We start from the raw sequence: 17,078 nt of genomic DNA on the forward strand, positions 1-17,078 counted from the left end.
GTATTGACTGTTTCAGTCGAAAAGGAGACAGCTCAATTCAAACAATGCTTGGAAATTTACGATAAAGTTACTGGTAAGGGAGTTTTTTATCCTGTAACGTACGAAAAATACTTTTTGTTTAATAATTTTGAATAATACCTTGCCTTAGGGCGGCGATTCGGGTTGAAAATTCAGCGTGTCATTGATAATTGTATGATTTTAAACAAAAAGGTTTAAATATTTTAGACAAGCAAGAATATTTTAAAAGTGAAGAACTCCATATGTAGAGTCTGTTTTTAAAATAAACACTATAGTATTAATTTACTTGAATCATAAAATATTATAATTATTAGAACGAAGACACTGCAAGATTGGTTACTTTTGACAAGAGTATAACAGCAGCCGTACACATGAATTTAAGAAATTCACATATCCAGCTCTTACCAACACTACACAATGTACAATCAATTAGTGTACAAAATGTACATTTTGCTTTTACTAAAATAAATATACGTCGTAAAATGAATGTAAATAAGGCGAGATAGAAAAAAAAAAATTATTTTATATAACACCTCAGTTATGAACTCAGAGGGTCAACTTTTCTCAAGTTATTAGCACTACGAGTGTAAAGCGGACTAACTCGACAAAATGAATTTAATTACGGCACGCTATTCGTTAAAATACGATAATTAAAGAGCCACGATCGCGCATCAGCTTATTAACTTATACGCGCCTCATACCCTGAGCCGTGAGATTTAATTATTAAATTTTGAAAGTGTAAATTTAATTAGATCAGCTTCTTAATTGCTTAATAGAACTTTGCTATACTTACTGCGGGATTAAAATAAGGTTTTCAATTCCCTGATCACCGCATGCGTAATTGACGTACTTGCACCGAGTTGTAAAATTCTTTAAAATCACGAATTTCTTCATCCTTATTCTGTTAGTTTTATTCTTTTCATTCAAAGAAATTTTAAATTCTTTATTTTGCAATAATTTTTTTTTCCTATCGTGTACAGCATTTTTTCCAACCGATATTATTACTTCTTAATTGGAACAAAATACTCAAAGAATTGGATTGCTTGCTGCACTCTCTCCAAGTTATGTTTTGTCAGTTAAAAGTAAAAAAATTTCCCTTTTCCGGTTGTTATTTAAAATACATTGTATAAACTATTAAAACTGACAATCTCTTAATTAAAATTAAATTAAAAACTTTTACCGAAAAAAAAAAAAAAAAAAAAAAAATGTGCAATCAAAATTTTCTGAAATACCTCATAAATCAATACAAGTTTCAATCGACACATAATTCCGAGTGGTATGGCGTGCAAGCCACTTTCCGCGCCAACTTTTCGTCCGTGAAAATTACACCCCAGTGAAACTTAATAACAGTCGCAAAACGCCGAGTTCACGACAGAATCACCAGCTCGCATTAAAAGCTGAATTTCGCGTAACGGATGAGGCTTGATGCTACTTTGTAATTAATATCCCAGTGTGTGTTTATTATTCTCCGCTGGGACCAAACAATGCCGCCGTTTCGCTCGAATGGACGCTCTGCGCGTTCACTTTATTAACGCAATTCATTTTGTCTCGCTGTTATGTATAGGATCTCGAGCGTGTATTTATTCTGCCAGCTACGTCGAGTTCAACGTGAATATGCCTTGTATATTGTTTATTTTCTTTTTTTTCGTTTCGAAAAATGTACTCGTTGTTTCAAATGGACCCTCCTACCTAAATAGTAATGGTAGAAACTTCTTACTGCAGCAGATGGACGTATCCGTTTCCAGCAAGATTTAGGTAATGTGTAAATATTCAAGCAAAGCCTCTGCATTAGGTGACTTGTCATTTTTTTGTTTTATCGTGATGGTTAAGCTTTTCGATGTAATTGTTTTGCCAACTTGCATCCAATTTATTGTACAGAATGGTAATTTTTGCTGGAATTTTTCTATAATTTTTATTATTTTTTTTGTAAAACGAAACATTCAACAAACCCTAATAGAGATAAGGAATGAAAAAACGACTTGAAAAAAAAAAAAAAAAAAAAAAAAACGAAGACATTCTTCATCCCATGGAAGAGGAGCGTAAATAAGTACCACGTCGATTTGGCGGGCCCGCGTGTTAACTGGGAAGAGCAGCGCTTAAAGGCGCATTAATCAAGTTCTCGGCACTCCTGATAAATCGCTTCTATCCTGCCGGTGAAAACTTCGATACTGTACAGAAGAAAAAAAAAAAAAAAAAAAAAAAAAAAAAAGTGGAATGGGGGATAAAGTCGAGTTTGCAGCCAGAGTAGCTCGGATGCGAGGCAGTGGCGGAAAAAAAAAAAGGAAAAAAAAAAACAAAGATGAGAGCGCGCGAAATAAGAGTGGCGCGCTCGCAATCAGCGGGCTATTTCGAAGGCTTCCGGCTGGCGCGCTTCGAGAGCGGTGCTCTGTCGGCGAAACAAAAAGAGCCGAAAAAGGCGAGATGTATATATATAAAGACAAACAGATGAGGTCGAGGGTGGGGGGTAAAAAGGGTAGAACAGAGGGAATGGGAGTGGGCTATGGAGCGATTGAAAAGGGTAAAAAAAGGGCACTCCAAAAGGGTTCGAGTGCCGAACGGGGTTTCGTTCTCCAGTGAGTATATGCGTGTGCCCGTGCATCGAGGGGACAAAAAAGAGTCATTTTTTCTGTACCGTGACGATTGATTATTCAATTTGATTGATTTTACTTTGATGTGATTACCAAGTGGGCCATAGGGATCGAATTTTTCGTTTGATAATCTTCAAACGCGCTTTTTTTACTTTTTTTTTTTTCTGCTTGGCTAATGCATCCACAAAAGGGCACAGTAAATTTCTCATTTATATTTAATATTAATAAAATATTCTTACACTTTCCATGATTTAATATTACGGAGGTATCGAGTAGCAATAAAAAATCCCTTTTGAAAATGTATCGGGAATATTTTGGGCTGACATATGATGTGAAATTTTCCAGATTTAAATTACAATTGCTCAAACAATACATGCCAACAGATAATGAAATACTGAACAGTATAACAGACGATTCGTTTTAAATCTCAAATTAGACATTGAAAATAACGAAGAGCTATTTCATGTTAAAAACTTAGTAATATTCAAAATGTACGTATTAATTTTTTTGCAACAAACACATTACATTTTTTTACATCCATCGTATTTTATTTTCTATAACTTATTCAAAGAAATAATATTAAGAAGTAAATTTTCAATAATTTTTGCTTTTAACATGTTATGAAAAATAAACTTTAACAAACTCTAGCAATTATACAATGCAGTATGAGTAAAATAGTAAAATTCATTGCAATATAAAATTTGTACTCTAGATGATATAATTTTTAATAAGCTATAAAAAAAAAAAAAAAATTATAAAAAAAATTTTACTGGGACAGCTAAAATAATTGGTAACTATAGTTTTTAAAGGGTTACTCATGCTTACAATCAGTAAAGTAAAAACTTTACTTAAAATTAAAAAAAAAAAAAAAATCATGTAATATTAAATAACTAAAATGCGCTGTAGGCATGACTTTAATTTTCGTAAAAATTTTTCGCATTTTCGAGTGATCATAAAATGAAATACTTAAACCACAATAAATTTTATGTTAGTAATACTCAAAAGAATTTGTATTGTTCTAACCTGACTTAAAGATATATAAACACTCGTGAGTTTTTACATAAAGTCAGTCAACGATGTAGAATTAAGCATTTATTAGTTAATTTTCGTTTATACAATCATTAAGATGAATAATTTTTGGTTGGTTATTGTATCAATAATTATTGCTCATGGTAAGTTTTTATAGCATACAGTAATAAAAAGCATCTCATCTACATCGTCGTGTAACAAGACAAATATTCTTAATACAATGCGAGAATAATTTTTTTACATTTACAAATTAATTTTTCAGTTACTACAACAGTATTAATATCAATATATTTTTTTGATCCAAGAAACATATCCATTAAACTTTATTTTAATGACTTTAAGTTCGTAAATAAAATATCCTCATACTTTTTTTACAATACACACAAAAATCAATGTTCTATCACTCTCATGTGGATTTTATCTGTTGTAATCAGATGATTAAATTAAATTTTCAATTAATCCTGCTTCAGTATACACGACGACCAATTGATTTTATTTTGTTTTGTTATTGTTTCCGATTATGCTAAAGTAAGTACAAAAGATCTGGATGGTTGTTTTTATTGCTACTTTTTTAAATAAAACAAGGTAACGGCCGCATCATCCACCACTACTTTTTAATGGTGCAGAAATTGATAAACAGTTAAAAAATTGTAGCTCCCAGCCAGCAAGTTGGCGCCGCAAATCCCACAGTGGAGTATCATCCGTACATCGCGTCTCTGGAGGCAGTATCGCCGGATGGAAACAATGGAAACACCTCGACATTGCACTGCACGGGTTTCATCGTTTCCCAACTCCACGCCGTATTCTCCTGTCTGTGCGTCAAGACAAAATCGAACCTCGATTTGCGCGTTCGCGTCGGCTCGGACTCCGAAGACAAAGGCACCCTCATCGACACGAAGAACTACACCTGCCACGATGAGTACTCGCGCTACGTGTTCACGAAGAACGACATCGCCGTCGTTGAGTTGGCAACTCCCGTGACCTTCGGTCCGAACATCCAAAAGATCGGCGTCTGCGATAAACTCCTCGGCCCGGACGAGACACCCGCCTCGCCATTCGCCGTCACGTTCAAACTGCGCTATCTACAAACTCCCACCAACGGCAGTGACAATCCCGGCCCGGCTTTTCGACCCGTGGAGTATCCCGTGATGAGTAAAAACCAGTGCAAGTCCGAATTCGAAGGCATATTCTCCGCAGCCGGTTCTCCCTACAATGCGCGGAGTTTACTCGAAAATCAAATATGCACGGGCAATTCACCGCGAGACGGGCAGAATAATCAGCCGGCCGGGAGACCGATTTTCCACGGTGGGCGTGGAAGTCCTTTGGTGGTTGGCGAGGCAGGTGGGGCCAAGTGCGTCATTGGCCTGGACAACCCGGCCGACATGGCGATACATGGCCAACCGTTTCCTAGAGTCTTCGAGGAAGCGGCCGTCCACCGGTCCTGGATCGGGTCTCTGGTGGGATTCGGCTGATTACGTTGCTGCTACTCTTGTGCACCGTCAACGCTATCAAGTTTTTGTTTTTGTTTTTTTTTTTTTTATCTATACTTGCATCATTAGAACGTATACTTGTATCTACGACTTCCGACAAAATGACAAACAACACAATATCCAGAAGTCACACAAGTACCTGATAAGAATAGGGGTAACAGTCACTGAATTGTTTCGAGGAAATAATCGTTAGACATTCGTAAGTAGAGATATAGGGTGTGAGTGTGTTGAAACTTTTTTGGTTTTTGAGTCAATAAAAATTTTATTAAAAATCTTGAAAGTGTAATATGACTATGAAGTAATAGCGAGTTTTCATTTACATTATATTATTTATTTTTTTTTTTTTTTAACTACAAAAAAAGTCACATAAAAATAAGGCCTACCTTATATCCATAAATTTAGAAACTAAAAGGCCCCTGCCGTCAAATACAGCACTTTATGCACGTAGATATAATTAATCCCTCTCGTACAACAACCCCAAAGACATCTTCATAGCACACAATTCCTCGATCTAAAGTTAAAAAAAAAAAAATTAATAAATAAACAAATAACGACCCATTACTACGGTAAACCATTTCTACTACCACTAAATCGATTTTTCGCCCCAGCCGACGATTGAAAATCCATAGGCTTCGCAAATCCGCCAGCGAGGGCTGCACGCTTTCACGCTCGATTACCCACGAAAGCGAGGAAATCGAGAAAAAAAAAAAAAAAAAAAAAAAAAAGTGAGAACCGCGACTCGGTCTTTTAAAACAAGAGCCAGTGATTAAAGCTGACCCCAAACTCGCCCTAAGGCATTCATTAATGAACCGACTCCGAGGAAGGAAGGATAATTTCGCGCAGTCGACGAATCGCTTGCAAATTACAGCGGGCAGCTCCGAGCCCTTTTTTTTCATAAAATTAATTTTACTCGCGTCATCCCTTTCTCAAGGGGCAGGGGTGGCCGGTGGTTTTGGCTTTTTGTTTGTTTTATACTCTCCTCTTTCGTTCGTTCGTTGCCGCTTTCTCTCCCCCTCATCCCCACACCCTTTTTTGCCAGGGAGGAATTTTCGCGGAAATGCACGGTGGTATCAAATAACGCCTACGGCGACATAGGCCGGGCGAGCTATTTTTTTTTTTTTTTTTTACCATTGGTGGTTTATTTATACTTTTTTTTTTTTTTTTCAGTCGATCGATACCCGTACGTACGCGGGGGAGAGGGAATAGAGATATTTGTATTCGTCTCGCGCGGTTTGCTGCGCGGGCTTTTACGCATCGATTTCGGGGGCTCCCGTGTTTTCGTTTATTTTGAGAGCTTAGAGGGATCGTATTCCACGTGCTTTGCCAGCGTGGAGTGTTTTTCAATAAAAATTTTTTTTTTGTTTTTTTGTTTTTTTTTTCTTCAATGGTTCCATGTTAGTGATCGCCACGCGGCTATCAGAAGTATAGTTTTGTGGTGTCGAATTGCACTTTTTTTTCTCAGAGAGTGGAAGATTTTAGCATCAGAGTTTTTTTTTTATCAATGATTCAGAATTCAATTTTGTTTCTGATTGCTACAAAGTAACAGTTGAATCGGTACCTATAAAAACTGTGTTAGCACGTTGAAAAAAATAATACATTTATTGGAAAAGTTTTTTTTTTCTCTAATATTTAAATTAAATATTTTTTCTCAAATTTTTTTGTACAAAATTTCTATTTTACATGGCTTTTATTTTCTATTGGCTTCCAAACCATGCACGTGGCTTCATCGAATGAACTCGAGAATCATTATAAAATCGAAAAACATACGTCTACTATTATGAATTAAATCATCATGAAATCACTTTGCAGTCATAAATGTTAGGATCCCTCTCATAAAAACGCGTAGCCGTAGCAATTGAGTTGCTATAGACGTGTGTACTGTCCACCAATTAAATTCTACCAACCGGTTGACGCACTATCCGCAGGATTCTCATACTGCATTTGGTACTTTGAAAAAAATATTCCCTTTGCTGTACGTTGTACTAAACATTTCGTTTGGCAAACGATCCCTACGTTAAAATGTGCCCAGTGTGAAAAAAATTTGAGAGGGAGAAGATAAAACACCGAGTGCTTTCAAATAAACATCGATCCCCTCATGATTCATGAAATTCAAATGATTTCCGCTCGAGCGAAGAAGAGTGCAGGTGAATGTATACGTATGGGCACATGAATATATCGGCGTATACTCGCAAAACTTGGCGCAAAATTTCACCCTCTTAAAAATCCGATCGGATGCATGTACGAACGCGTATTTGGTGTGAAAAAAAAAAAAATAAATAAACGGAAACGCCAAGGCACTACCTTGGGTTAAAAAATTTTTTTTCCTCTGCTACGTACACGCAATCATAGATAAATGTTTCATCTACTGAGCGTCAAATAATACACAATAGAATTTTTTTTTATTTGTTTTTTAAGTACTTGGACAATTTTAAGTTATACAGGATGTACAGGTGATGAAATTTTTAGTCATTTAACTTAGGTTTTACAGGAAAAAAAGTTTACGAGCTTACAGATTTTGTAGAAGAATACGCAGCAACATATCAAAAACAATATTTATTGGTTCGAATAGGACTGCTCAGTTTTAAAGGATTCACTAAGAAAACTTTGAATTTTTTATACAAAAGTTATACTTAAAAAAAAAAAAATAAATAAAAAGTTAAATTTTTTTACTTTCTATCTCCTGTAATTAAGGTTCGACTGATTTACAACATTTTTAAGGATTTATCCGTTAAGTACCGATAAATGTAGATTAAATTTTGTAGGAAAGTGTTTTCGGTAGGGGATGAAACTGACGAAAATTTTTGCTTCGTTTAACTCCTGTTTTTTTTTTTAATTTGCATGAGTGTTTAGTCTTGTCAATCCCCTGTATCCGTCGGGTCAAGTTTTTTATTTTTTCTTTCCTTTATTCAATTGGAATAAAAATCTCATCATCAGCAAAAAAATCACGCACGTCAACCTGAAAATCCTCGCGTTCTCCTTGGTCCCGCCCGAAAAGCTCCTCTCAGATGCACGCGTTCAAAGCCCTCGACGAGGTTAGCCGTAATATGAAAGTTCGACGCGCGATAGTACCCCTCGAGAGCTGCCAAAGTATATAATCGTGAGGAGGACCAGCTGCCACGACACTGACCCGCACACCGGCCCCGCCGTTGCTGCAAGCTCTACTTACGTGATCGGTGTGTTCAATGTGTCGAAAGTCCGGTTAGGCGCATCAAAGCTCGACTTCCCTCTCGTCTCGGTGGAGACTCCTGCACCACCCCGTATACCACCCTCGCCCCCTTGTCTCTCTTTGTGTTTGACGCCGCGTTTATTTTTCTCGTTTGTTTGCTCCGAGCGAGGAGTACCTGCTTATCCGGAAGCCGCGGATGTACGCGTGCAAGGCTGCTGCTGAGTGTCCACGAAAATACGTTTCTTCGTCCTGTCTTTCTACAACAATCCTATACGTAATGCATAACTCGTTATTTTTACCGGGAACGCGGAGAGAAAAAAAAAAAAATTTTCTTTTTACAAACACACTGCACTGTATTTTTGGACGATAAGTATAATTCAAATCTATGTAAAAAGTCCGACGGTATTCGATGTTTCAAAGGGTCAAACATGAAAGTTTTATTAGGAGTGTGTGTACACACGCCGTATTCTAAAATGTAATATTATATTCAACGTGGAATTGAACGATCGACTATCGACTCGTTTTGATTCCAGCAATGAAATAACGTGTGTATAGGTACATGCATGTATATTATATGAACTCTTTCATTATATACTTCACCAACGCGATGGGAAAAGCATTTCCAAGTCGTTGAAACATTGAAACCGCCAAATGGAAACTCGAACGAGTATTGATTTTCGGCAAAAGGTTACCACTTTCGATGCCTATATACATACTTAATATAATACTGACACCAGGCAACCGAAGTTTGAACATCGATCTGAAATTGTACCTATACGGGGAATAAATTATGCACGTAATTGCGTGCTAGATTATTTATACCAGTCCTCACGCATATACAGCTTTTAAAACCGTCAAACATGGATTTCGAATCTATTGACTAGAAAATTGACATCTATGAAAACATCTGTATATATATATATATATGTGTGTGCATTCGAATATTTTTGCAATATCATATATATACATCTACACACATGTATAAGTGGTTTATATACAAACCAGGGCGTTTTGGCGTGCACCCGAAGAGAAAAAAATATAAAGTATCGGAACGCGATACGCGAATGCGGGTTACGTAATGCATTGAAGGAACGTCGTGGTTTATTTTTTTTTCCTCTCGTTTCCTGCACTTTTACATGTATTATAATACATACGCTTGGAATTCAGCTTCGGCACATCTGCGGCTACGGTGCAGTGGCATGGAACGCGTTTAAGTGCACCCATTGGAATTTTTATTCCATGAGCTCGTTTTTTCGAGAATTCGCGGGGCGCTGTTATGAATATATCGCGTTGTTGGTGAGTAGGCGGGGATTTTTCTCCATCGCAATACTTGACGCAAAACGAATCTTTAACTACGAAGGGATTCATCCATCTCTTTTTTTTAAGAACATCAATTGGACGCATAAATCAAAATTTTGATTTTCATCTCGCATGGTCAACTGTTTTTGTTGCGTAGTTGGCAATTACCATCAATGAACAAATAGACTTTGTAGCAGTGCCATGATTTTTTTTTTTTTTTTTTTTTTTTTTCATTATCAGTTGAAAAAAATTGATTGCTAATAAATATAATTGCAATGAATTTATTAGTCTCTGACACGTGATGGATCTAAGATATTAGATTGTATTATGAAACCTTCCAATACCAGAAAATAATGACAACTTGGTTATAAAAATTGATATGTTTTACAGTGCTGCTGCTTACAATTCAGCCACTTTATGAAATCCACAATTCCATGAATCCATTAAAAATCAAAAAGTTGTAAAAATGCGTACAGGTCTACGAGAGAGAAGAATTAGTACTTTGTTGTTCCTGTTACGGAATTTATCGATACAAATTTCTCGTATCTCGGTTTAAACTAAAGTTATGAATTTTTATAATATAGAATTGATGTTTTGTCAATTCCTACGTACACAGTATGTTCAAGGGTTACATTTATCAACTGAAATTTCGATGTCGTTGAAAAGGGCAAGAAAACCGATATCATAACGACTTCATTTGTTCATTTATTGAATTATCTATTTGTTGATGGTCATTATTTGTCAAGAGATATCATTAAATTAATAATAATTATTTAAGAGAACGTGTACAATCGTGATTTTTACTAAAAAGTCTAAAAAAATTGTAAAACGTTCCAAAATACGATGCAAACAAATACCAACATAGTGAAAACTTGCTTCCGTGCAAACAGCCACGAGACCATGCAGTAAAAAGCCGTTCCGTTCATCGAACAAGTGGAGGAGAGCCAGAAGAGACTTGAAAAGAAAGAAAAATACCGGTGAAAAAAAAAGTGCATTGTAAAAAGAAAAAAAAGGGGAGGAGTAGGAAACAAGTTGCGTTTCACGGCTGCGCGAGTAGCACCGGATGTCATTACACGCGGAGCCACATGTGCCCGGTAAAACTTGGCGTGAGGAAGCAGCTGAGGCGTCGGAAAACTGTTTTTCTGGCTCTGGTTTTTTTTTTTTTTTTTTTTTTTTTTTTTACTTGTACTGAACAGATTTTACGGTAATCCCGTTTTGTTTTCGATTCCTACAGTACTTCGTTACCGTTTCATTGTAGCTTCGTTGCTTCGATGGAAATTGTTTGATGGAAAAATCGACAATTAATTTTTTTTAACTTTCATTATTCCATTAAAATGTTGTACGGTTATAGTTTTTTTAACGAAGCTTGGGTAATCGAGGGTAGTACAATCAATTTTACAATCGAAGCTAACGAACGGCGCAGTATTCATCAAATAGTTATCGAGTTATGAAATAAAAATGTGATTAAATGAAAAAAAAAAAAAAGACTTTGTTTCACAATATATCTACGGGACAGTGGGGTGTTAATTTTTTAAATATCAAAGAATTCCATCGCTCTGAATTATACTTCGATTAAAAGTCAAGAAAGTTATTATATATAAAAAACGTCTAGGATAATCAATTAAAACTAAATTATTTTTTAAAACATTTGTAGATAGCCGTTTTTTAATTGCAAACTAATGATACAAAATTCTCACAGGCAGTTTTAGTTCGACGTTTTAAAATTGGTTCGCATAATTCTTAATTTTTAAATACTTTTTTCTTTCGATGATTTTAAATAATCTAATCTTCTACTTAAATGCTTTTGAACTCGGACTGTTTTTTAGGGAGAATTTTTTTACATGAACAAAGATACACTATCATTAAAGATTAATGGAAAAAATTTGTAGTCAAAGATTTTTTGTAAATAATAAATGTATATCTCGAGACAACTAACTGAAAATTTCATTATTAAAATAAAAAAGGTACAAGAGCGTCATTTTTGTTTCTAGTGGCATGTGAACATTTTTTTATATCTATGCTGGTTACTTTGTCAAAAAAATAATTATTCTTCGACAAATTGCTTCTGTGACATTTATTGAACAAAGATTACATATATTTACCTTATTTGAGTATAGCTGTAAGACACATTATTTTAATTATGTGTGGTTTGAATATTTTTTACAACGATACAATAAATAGAAACAAGGTTTTTTTTCACATTAAGTGTGTGTTTATTGGTTTACGAAAGAAAAATATTCGTATACAGTTGTTGTATAAAATCAGTCGATACACATTCCTTAAATATGTATCCTGATGTGACACTGAGTTGTTTTTTCAATGAATTTAATACAAAAATTGCTTGCCCTACTTTAGGTATAAATAAAAATAAAAAAAATTCATAATAAACTATAACTAAACAATGGTTGTGCAGTCAAATGGAAAATAGATTTTTGACGATTCATTAATACCGCAATGAGTACAAGCAATTAGTACAAAGTAATGGAAGGATCATCCAGTAGGAAAAAATTTTAATGAGAAAAATATCGAACTTTTACAATAGATTTACTCAAATGACGTGGTCTCACGGTATCTAGTCGCCTCCCGTACATCGATGTATAAAGGAAGTTCGACCATTTTTAGAGACTGTCGATAATTATGAAGCCTCAGGCGCAAAAAAAACAGTAATGAAACCATCAAAGTTTTATTCCTGTTTCAGTTAAAACACAAACATAAAAATTTCGTCTAAAATCGAATGGATTACAAACGTTTTTTATTTGCAATATTTTTGACCAGTTAAATATTAAAGTCCCACAAAACTTGTCCAGGTAAACTCAATCAATGTACCGATCCTTGAGTCTTTAGTAAATTTATTCTATTTAAAGAGTTACCCAAATTACGTTATAATTTTTACATACAAATACATATGTATAATTATTGTGTAATTTAATGCGCGTCACGTAATGTACTGTGTATACCGATTTCATCGGTGGCAATAAGTGGGTGGCTTTTTAAAATTTATCTGTAAAGCCTTGCCTTGGGGAGAACAAGGTTGTTACGTTGTGCCAAAGGAACCACGTGGGCCAACCACGTTGACACGGACAGCTGCAATAATCCTCCCGTTGAATGAGATAAAAACAAAGTAGTGGAAGGTGGCCCAACCATCCCGTATCCTCGCTCACCGCAAAATCGTTGTATTCCTGGACGGCGAAGGATAATCCAACGAGTCGGACGAAGCACCCGCCCTCCAATTAAATTACGATGATAACGTCAATTGTTGTCAGGATGCTGCACCTAGTGATTATTCCTAAGCTCGTTACTTTCTTTTCGAAGTGCTCCAGGAAGGCGCGGGATGGCTCAAGGTGTTTTTCATGACTATGGTTCCAAGGATACGCCCAAGGGCGGATGTGTAGTGACCTGCAGCCACGTGAAACCACCCTGCACGTAATGAAAGCCTGAAACTCTCGAGTGATCATGGGTACTTCTCGGCCTGTCTCCCAGAAGATCGGCACGGCTTGAACATTTTGCTGTGCGCACTTTGATCGAGGTCAAGCTGGTGGACACTGGGTGGGCCAACCTGGCCATGTATATGTATACGCAACTTGGAGCATTTGTCCACGTTGTTGCTGAACCTCTAGGCTAAATCACTTGGAAATGGACACGGATCACTGCTTGTATTTTGCCTATATGTGAAAAAAGCCGTCGTGTACTCGAGTACAGGAATAGCAGTCACCGGCAGAACTGTATGGAAGAGGACAGTTTGATGAAAAAATCGAGCGCTCGATGATTTGTGCATGAGCAAAAGTGCGAAAGTCTTAATGAAGATGAGGAGGAGGAGAATGAAATATAACCAAAGACTTTGCTTGATTGAAAATGTGCTTAGCAAGTTTTTTTCAATGATTAAGTAAAAGGCAATGCCAGAGGGGGAAAAAAAACCAGTGGGTTCCAAGGGGTTATACGTTTGACGTTCCGTGCTCGACTTGTGTGGCCGAAACACTCGTGTGGCCGAAACACTCGCCGAGCGTCGGTGCTCTCCGACCAGCACCGATCAAGTTGAAGTCAGAGCCTCGAAGCTATACTGATGGCCGTCGCCCACTGCAAGACTCGGGTCGTCTTGCTCATCTTACACGTGCACACGTGTATAGGTATACATGCATGGGTGATTCAGCCGTAAGTGGCTCGAAGAAGAATCGTTAAAAATCCATCTATGCCGTCCACAGTTGTACCTCGCACATTCCTCACTAATTACCAATAACGATACTCATCACAACTTATAGTAGAGTCATTACAAGTACTGATTTCTATGTTTAGTACTTTGGATTATCGATTGCTTGCACGGAAACTTTTGGATGAGAATTTTTTCAATGTATAAGTGCAGCTGTATCGGTAATTATCTTCCCAACCCTGTACGTACTCCACAGCCTCTGCAATAAATGTAGAGGGAATTACCTGCTATTCCATCGTCATGGAGTATTATCATCAACCTCGATGCTTCACACCCCTTCAGAACCCTTGCCAAAGTTATTTTTTCGCCAAGTAGTGTAACTCAATATCAAGTCAGCCGCGGGCGAAATCGCTCCAAACGAACATTCCAACAATATTTCCTTCAAAAAGCACAACATTAGCAAACTGTACGATTTTCACTGCAAGCCCAAACAATACAAGCTTCAAAAAACGAAGAAGCAGAAAAAAAAAAAAAAAAAAAAAAAAAAAAAAAAAATAGTCTCCTTCCCGGTGTACAGCTCAGCTTCATCGTCCTTTCGAGCCAATTGTCTCGTCAAGAGTGGCAAACAAGGATCCAGGCACTCGCCCATCCTCGAACGAGCTGTCTTCCCCTCGCCTTGCAATTTACGGAATCCCCGACCCATCCTCTCCCGAGCTCATCACACGCGAGTGCCATAGCCGGCTGACGTTCTCCGGACCAGGCCAGGGTGTTAATTGGAAAATGCTCGCTCGCGACTATACAGGCCGAGCTGGCTGTTGCACCTCGAGAGTAATTTCCTGCTCATTGTCTCGGGGAAATCACGGATATTCAACGCTTACACGCCCGTGTAAAGGGAGGCGGTAGGTTGGTACTCATTTGTATACGTGTGTGTACGATACATAAATGCGGGGGTTAACGAGACGCCCCGATAAACGGAGGATCGTGATGAGGGACGTGGTGGAATCGACGATTACTCGTACTTTACGAGAATCTCGTTTCACCGGGCGTCCACTGTATACCTGATAAAGGATTTTTTTTTTTTCCCATACTTTTTAAACATTGCTGAGCAATTGCTTATTTGAGTTTACTGGCGTTACTTGCATCCAAACCGCTTCGGCAAATAATCATGTGTTAAAAACAAAATAACCAGTGATGGAAAATTTTTGTTTTGAAACAAAAAAAAAAAAAAAAATATTTATAAAATAAAACGAATAAGCAATAAAGAAATAAAACTCTTTGAGAGTTCATCGTCAATTAGTGCTGCTCGTGCGTTATTTCAAATTCAGGGTGCAGGTGCTTGGGTGTGTATACGTAAAGATGCGCGCTGTGAGTTTCCAAGGGGGAAGGGGAGGTGTGGTCCAGACAAGTAATGGATCGAGCTCATCCCTCTCTGGCCCGGGTGAATTCATATATTACACGTGCGTATACACGCTTTAGCTACACTGCATGGAATTAACGTTGAGTTGGGAAATCGTAGGGGTGAAGAGGGAGCACCCCAGATTTTAGCTATGCATAATTATGAGGAAGCTTGGGAAACGAGTTTTGTGGAAGCACCTTGGAAGTTTTTTTATTTTGCTGCGGTGGTCAAAGCATTTTTAAGACTCACAACGTTTTATCCTCATCAGACGCACATTGATAGGCTTTTTTTTTTTTTTTTTTCCAACGAATGAATTTACGTTTATTTTAAATAAATGTTATACACGTCTTAGTACTATGGTGTTTGCTGTTGTTAAAATTTATTATAAAATTTGGCTTTTTTTTTCATGCTCACGTTACATAAACAAAGTTGGAAAAATGTCTGATGAATCGATCAAATGATGAGTGATTCAAACTGATTACGAAGAACTTTGAGCCCATGGAAAGACTAAAATAAATTTTGCACTCTACGTTTGAAAACGAAATTCTCGCACAATTAACTGACATTCATCAAATTGTCGCGGTATTTTACACATTCTTAGTGCCTCGTCACGTAATATTGGTGTCCGTATTAGGCAGGTACTCGCCTACATGCCCCCTTGTATACCCCATATAATCCAATACACATCCTCGCATCAAAACAGTCCGCGCAAGCTTCACAGGGAGGAGAAAACCAGCCCCCGAAACAACTTTAACCCCATCACCCGCTGTACGATTTTATTTATCCCCCAGAGTCGGCCGTAAATCACCGCGTAATCTCCCACCCCTCGGTCATTTGATGCACCTGCACGGTATATATATATATATATATATATATATATGTGTGTGTATACATAAATATACCTCCGTATATATGAACAGAGCGAAGGATGCACGGCAAACGTTTACGATGTATATAGGTGTACTCTCTCGTAAAAACTTTTACACTCCCGTGTAATATATGACGCACTCTCTGCTCAACGAGTCGACCGTGCGCCATACACCGAATTAAAACAACAAGGGATCATCTCAAACTGCCGGACTAAAACGGCACAAACACTGTATGCGTTAGTCGTCCTTATCGTTTCATAATCATGAATGGAGGTGTGCGCAAATACATATATTTTATATATGTGTTGTGTACAACTGCAAGTGTGCCGTCAAACTAATTAATACAGCCGTCCAGCCGACCGACCGGGAGTAAGCTGCATGCAATATATAGGCAGACAGGTTGAAAAGAGCGAGTCCCCCGATGGTCCACGTCGCGTTTGACGCGTAACATTAGCTCGAACGTATGCATGTATGGACGGAGGTAAGTCAGAGATGAATGGGAAAGAAGGGGGTGGGGGGGGGAGAAGCGAGCCATTTCGTTATTGGTTAGCTGAGACGTCCCATTACACGAGTGCTCTTTAAAGCCGCTCGTACAAATGCGATCAATCCCCCCTTTGGTTGCGTATAGCGAGCGCTTTGTGAGCCAAGTCGCGGGTGGAGCTTCGAGGAGTATACAGAGGTAAGGAGTGTATACGAGAGGAGAGGGTGCTTACACGGCAGTCATTAGCTAATTGCTCCAGAGCTCTACGGTATGTGTGTACACGGGATGGGAGCACCGAGAAAGGCTGGCATGCAAATGAACTCTGCGTCGGGTCCTACGAGGACTCGGTGAATTTGGGGATTTTAGGTTGAGGCAAGGGGAGAGGTGCGCCGCTCAAAGTCGCTGGTTTTCGGTGTTGCGTAGTTTCATTGCCGGGGATCCGATGAAAAATCATATATTATTCTGTTGCCGCGTCGGCTTTTCCGTGATTTTGTTTGGTTGAAGCGTGGCAAACGCGGACCATAAAATCACGAATTTCTCGCATATCTCTACAAAGAGGGTGTATTAAATTTCCGACCGAAGCGCCGCGTGGAAATAA

The 17,078-nt window shown here is 37.7% G+C and overlaps 1 protein-coding gene across 1 annotated transcript in view; it reads left to right on the forward strand.

Annotated features, from left to right (window-relative positions):
* LOC106638851 (uncharacterized) overlaps nt 1-17,078 on the forward strand; it is a 153,079-nt gene that overhangs the window by 121,201 nt on the left and 14,800 nt on the right. The window lies entirely within an intron of this gene.

This window comes from Copidosoma floridanum, unplaced genomic scaffold (genome assembly GCF_036245765.1).
Source record: "Copidosoma floridanum isolate Cflo_tuat_1 unplaced genomic scaffold, Cflo_Japanese_pri ptg000021l, whole genome shotgun sequence".
In the NCBI taxonomy this organism is placed as follows: Eukaryota; Metazoa; Arthropoda; class Insecta; order Hymenoptera; family Encyrtidae; genus Copidosoma; species Copidosoma floridanum.